This window comes from Mustela lutreola, chromosome 6 (assembly GCF_030435805.1).
Source record: "Mustela lutreola isolate mMusLut2 chromosome 6, mMusLut2.pri, whole genome shotgun sequence".
Lineage (NCBI taxonomy): Eukaryota > Metazoa > Chordata > Mammalia > Carnivora > Mustelidae > Mustela > Mustela lutreola.
The window spans coordinates 124,180,578-124,186,577 of NC_081295.1; positions in this window are offsets into that span (position 1 = coordinate 124,180,578).

A 6,000-nucleotide genomic window follows, 5' to 3' on the forward strand; every position below is an offset into this window, starting at 1 on the left:
CTTGGTATTACTTTATAGCCAGGGCTGTGATATGAAACTGAATCTCACCGGAGAATAAAACTTCTAAAGGGCATGAATTTTAGAATGTTGCAACCCATTTTGTCCCCTTAACAGCATACTTTAAAAAATCCCTCTTGCCCGGTACGCATAATACATTTCTCTCATTATGACATACTGCTAGATCTATTAGCATTATTAAATCTGATGCAATCCTTATATTTTATTGTAGTTAGTAGTGCAATCTAGAATCTTCTAGGAGATGAGAACCCCGCATTGACTTTATTAGCTCTCTCCTTCAGTGATGTTTTGGTTAATTTATTGTCTTGGTATCTCCTGTTGAAACCACCTTCTCTTTCATTGTTGTGTCTGACCTCGCCCCTTGTCAGATTTCCTCATTTCTGCTAACGCCCATATTTACAGTGGGGCTTCTTGGCTTTCTGAGCATTCTTTTCTACTTACATAGATGAAAGCACATCTCTCTCTCTTCATAAGCAGACGCGTAATTGATAGAAGAAACAAAATGAACAATTCTCTTTTTATTTTTTTTTATTTTTTTATTTTTTTTTAAGATTTTATTTATTTATTTGACAGAGAGAGATCACAAGTCGGCGGAGAGTCAGGCAGAGAGAGAGAGAAGCAGGCTCCCGCTGAGCAAAGAGCCCGATGCGGGGCTCGATCCCAGGACACTGAGATCATGACCTGAGCCGAAGGCAGCGGCTTAATCCACTGAGCCACCCAGGCACCCCTTCCCTTTTTATTAAAATCAATTTTTAAGAACTCCATTCTTTTCTATTACAAGCCATCTTTTGTGCACTTTATATTGGCTTTTATCTTTTGAGTATTGTAATGATCTCACAGCCTTCTACAGCCTCATTTACTTCAATGAACCCTAATTATCATTTTTCCCCTCACCCTCTTTCTTCTCATGTTCAACTCTCTTCAGGTGAACAATGGGAGCTCCTTTAAGTTGGTGCCTTTGTCCTTTTTATTTATTTATTTAATCTCTTTTAAAAACTCAAGTATAATTAACATAGTGTTATACTAGCTTTATATTAGTTTCAGGTGTAAAATATAGTGATTCAACAGTTTTATATATTACTCCTTGCTCATCATGACAAGTATATATTTTTTTTTTTGACAAATGTATTCTTAATCCCCTTCACCTGTTTCACCCATCCCCCCCCCCCCCACCTCTGGTAACCATTAGTTCGTTCTTGTATTTAAGAGTCTGTCTCTTGGTTTGTCCCTCTTTTTTCCCCCCTTTACTCATTTGTTTTGGTTCTTAAATTCCACATAGGAGTGAAATCATACAGTATTTGTATCTCTCTGACTTATTTCACTTAGCATTATACTTTCTAGATCCATCCATGTTATTACAAATGCAAGACTTCAGTGTTTCTTATGGCTAACATTCCACTGCATGTGTATGTTGGGGGGTGTTTACCACATCTTCCTCCATTCATCTACTGATGGAAACTTAGGTTACTTCCATATCTTGACTATCGTAAATAATGCTGTGGTAAATATAGGGGCACATGTATCTTTTCAAGTTAGAGGTTTCGTTTTCTTTGGGTTACTGCCTACATTTTCTCCTAGGAGATTTACAGTTCCATTTTCTGCTTATTTTTGTGCATAGTGTGAGAAAGTGGTCCAGTTTCATTCTTTTGCATGTTGCTGTCCAGTTTTCCCCACACCATTTATTGAAGAGTTCTATTCTTTCACTTTCCTTTGTCCTTTTTAGCACCCTCCTTGCTATTCTTGAAGCATCCTTGCTTTCTGGTAACAACAGAATATTCAAGTCCTCCCTCTTCCCTGAGACATGGAATCTGCTATCATCCAAGCCTTGCAGCCTAAGGGGTTCTAGTTTCTTTCAGGGAAGAACAGTATTTGAAACTGAAAACAAGGCGTTGAGTGTCCATTTGAGAGATGATTAAAAATGCTACCCCCTGGGACGCCTGGGTGGCACTGTCGGTTAAGCGTCTTCCGCTCAGGTTATGATGCCAGGATCCTGGGATCTGGCCCAAGTCAGGGTCCCTGCTCAGCAGGGAGCCTGCTTCTCCCTCGGCTCTTGGCCCCCTACCCAAACCATGTGTGCTCTCTCTCTCTCAAATAACTAAATATAAACTCTCAAATAACTAAAATCCTTTTTTAAAAATGTTACCTCCTCTGTCAGTTACTTTTTTTTTTTTTTAAGATTTTATTTATTTATTTGACAGAGAGGGAAAGATCACAAGTCGGCGGAGACGGAGGCAGAGAGAGAAGGGGAGAAGGCTCCCTGTTCAGCAGAGAGCCCAATGTGGGGCTCTATCCCAGGACCCTGAGATCATGATCTGAGCGGAAGGTGGAGGCTTAACCCACTGAGCCACCTAGGCGTCCCTGTTGGCTACTTTTGAGATAGACAACTTACAATGAGTTTGCTAACTTAACATAGTATATTTATTGTTTGCTAGTTTTATTAAATATGTGTGCCAATAACCATGAAGATTTTTTTAAAAAAGATTTTATTTATTCATTTGACAGACAGACATCACAAGTAGGCAGAGAGGCAGGCAGAGACAGTGAGAGGAGGAAGCAGGATCCCTGCTGAGCAGAGAGCCCGATGCGGGGCTCGATCCCAGGACTCTGGGATCATGACCTGAGCCGAAGGCAGAGGCTTAACCCACTGAGCCACTCAGGTGCCCCAACCATGAAGATTTTTGACATCACCAAGAGATTAAAGGAGAGGAACATACTCTGGACCAGGCTATGTGGGAGAATGAAGTGAAGGCAGGCATGGAAGTTAATGTAAGTGTGGGAAAGGTTAGAGGATGTGAATTAGGCAACATTCAGGTAAACTGAGGTTGGGACTGGGAGCCAGTTTACTGCAGAGTCATCGGATGGGATAGAATGAAGTGCTCACTGGGATTTCCACCTGGTGGGGCTTGTTTGAGCTCTACTCCTTTGGGGTGAGACCATATTTAACCCTGTTATGGGTTGAACCGTGTCCCCCAAAATAGACAGGTGGACGTCTTAACTGCTAGTACCTAAGCATATGATCTTATTTGGAAAGAGAGTCTTTACAGAGGTAATCAAGTTCAAATGAGGTAATCAGGATGGTGGTGTTATAAAAAGAGGGAAGGGCACCTGGCCTGCTCAGTCGGTAGAGCATGTGACTCTTGGTCTCAGGGTTGTGAGTTCAAGTCCTATATCGGGTATGGAGATTACTTAAAAATAAAATCTTTAAAAATGGGGGGAGGGAGGGATTTGGACATAGGCACACACAGACGGAAGATAATGTAAAGACACAGGATAATGTCTACACACCAATGAATGCCCAAGGCCACCAGAAGCTAGGGGAGAGGCCAACCCTGCTGACACCTTGAGTTCAGCCTTCTAGCTCCAGAATGGTTAAGACAACAAACTTCCAGCAAGCCACTCCATTTGTGGTACTTTGGTGTGGCAGCCTGAGCAAACTAATACAAACTTTTTAACATATACCTCCTTTGCTTGCCGCCTCTCCAGCCTCTCTCCAGGATCACCTAGCTGTTACTAGTCACCTATAGCTGAGTGTAACTGACTTTAGCATACTTGCTTGAGAGCAGGTTACCTTATTCACTCAGTTCGCTGTAATAGTGCATACTGAGAATGTCCAGGCACTGCAGCTGTCGTAGGGAACGTGGTCCCTTCCTCCTGGAACTTACAGACTTACAGGCTAATGGGGGAGAAAGACATGATCTCATAGTTATGCAAAAACTGATGCGCCAGTGTGTGTGTGTGTGTGTGTGTGTGTGTGTGTGTTTGTAAAGGATTTGGGGGATGGTGGCTGTGCCCAGGCACCTCCTGGCAGCAGCTCCTACGTGAAACTTGTGGTGACACCTGCAGCAACCAAAGGAAGCCTGAGGGCCGTGGAAACAGGTGGGTGGGGAGGGACTGGAGCAGATCCTGCAGGAAGGTGGGGGAAGTGGGGAGCCTTGTAGGCCCTTTTAGAGATTCAGGGTTTTATCATCATTGAGGAACCATGTGAATGGAGTTTGAAGCAGGAGAGTAACAGGATCATATTTTCTCTGGATGGAGACGGAATTGAAAGGGAATGGCATGGATGAGCTAAGGGATAGATTTTGACCATGTGGAGACCTTCAATTATGTGGGAAATGGGTGCAGAAAGGGCTGTGTAGAACACTGACAGCAAGTAGGGTGCCCTGCATTTGCCAGGGGCTGACTCCAGCCGGCAGGAAATGACTCCTCGGCAGGGCTGGTCTGGTACGTGCCTCATGTACAGGGAGGTGCTTCTGCTTAATTATTAAATTCATTTCCTGTTTCTTCTTTCTCACATGGGGATCCTCGTGGCCTCCTGCCTGGGTGGTTACAGCAATCTCCTAATTGGCCTTAGACCTACGAGTGGCATCTTCTCCAGCCCATCCTCAAAGTCAGCTCAAACTCGGGGAGGGGAGAGTGGGGGCTATTGTTTAATAGACAGGTTTTCAGATTTACAAGATGAGAAGAGGTATGGGGAGGTATGGTGGTAATAGCAGCCCAACAGTGTGCACAGCTTTAATACTGAACTGCACACTTAAAAATGGTTAAGTCGGTAAGTTTTATGTTTTGTGTATTTTACTATTTTCATTTTGTGTATTTTAATACACACAAAAAGTCAGTTCCAGTCAGACCACTCCCATGCTCAATCATCAGCTGTGACAGAGCCTGGGACTTGCACTGAAGTTCATTTCTGTGTGGCCACCTGCCCCTCTGATTTTTGCCTTCCTCTTCTCCCCACCCTGGCCTCTGGGTTCTGCTCTGTGCTGCCTCAGACATAACGAGTGGGACTCAGAGAGTGTCTGTAGAAGCAAGGAAGTCGTGTGCTCACACACCAGCCCCCTGATGGGTGCCCAGCCCTCAAGCCCTGGCCACTCTAAGGCCTTGCTCCTACTTCGTGTCTATCTCTTCTTCCTCTGCCTGGTACATGGTCCATCCAACCATAGGAGAGTCCAGTTCCAAAAGATTTTAACCCAACCTGGGGAATCCTGGGAAGTTACAGTGGGGGAAGAGGAGGAGGGAAGAAGTGAAAGTATTTCTGATTTAGGGGAAAGACTAAAGATACTGATTAACCTTTGATGTTACCTGAAAATATAAGTTTAAACAGCTTTGTTAAAAATATCTGGGTAGGGGCATCTAGGTGGCTCAGTGGGTTAAAACCTTTGCCTTTGGCTCAGGTCATGATCCCAGGGTCCTGGAATCCAGCCCACATTAGGCTCTCTGCTCAGCAGGGAGCCTGCTTCCCCTGCTCCCCTGCCCCCCACCTCTCTGTCTACTTGTGATCTCTGTCAAATAAATAAATAAAATCTTTAAAAAATCATATCAGGGTAATCACAAATCCACTAGAACTTAAAGCTCTACATTTAAACCACCTGGTCTGAAATGACAACACAGAAAGCAAATCCTTTCAGTGAAAATTGGGAAAGGAAAAAAAGATACCCAGGAAAAGAAAGAATATAGACACACAGTTTGGTCTCTTTTTTGGTCTCTGTGCTAAGGTGGTTGAGATGACTCAATCAAATAATTACACATTCAGTGCTGACCATTGTGTCCAGCACAATAACAACGCGATGAACTACTGTTTCTGTTATTACAAGTCATTCTAATTCCAAACAGCCTTCCAAGATAGGCATTGTCAGTACTAGAAATGAGGAAAACAAGGCTCAGAGAGGTTTAGTAACTTGCCTGAAGTCACAGAGCTGGTAAAGGGCTTTCTGGGAAGTTAGGTGGAAGTTCATCACTGATGAAAGGAAGCTCTGGCAAATCTGCACACAGGGAATGAGAGGCACCATGTGGGGAAGGATGGTGCCAAGGAAATGTGGGAATAATCATGTCCAGTCAAAGGGTAACCCGAGGAAGCATGCCTGGATGGAGACCATAACTCAGGAAGAAAAAAATGTAATCAACAGTCTTGGGGCCTATCTGAAGAAAGAATGTGGCTGCAAAAGTGGGTGAGCCTTAGGAAAGGGGGCTCCAGGAGACAAGAGT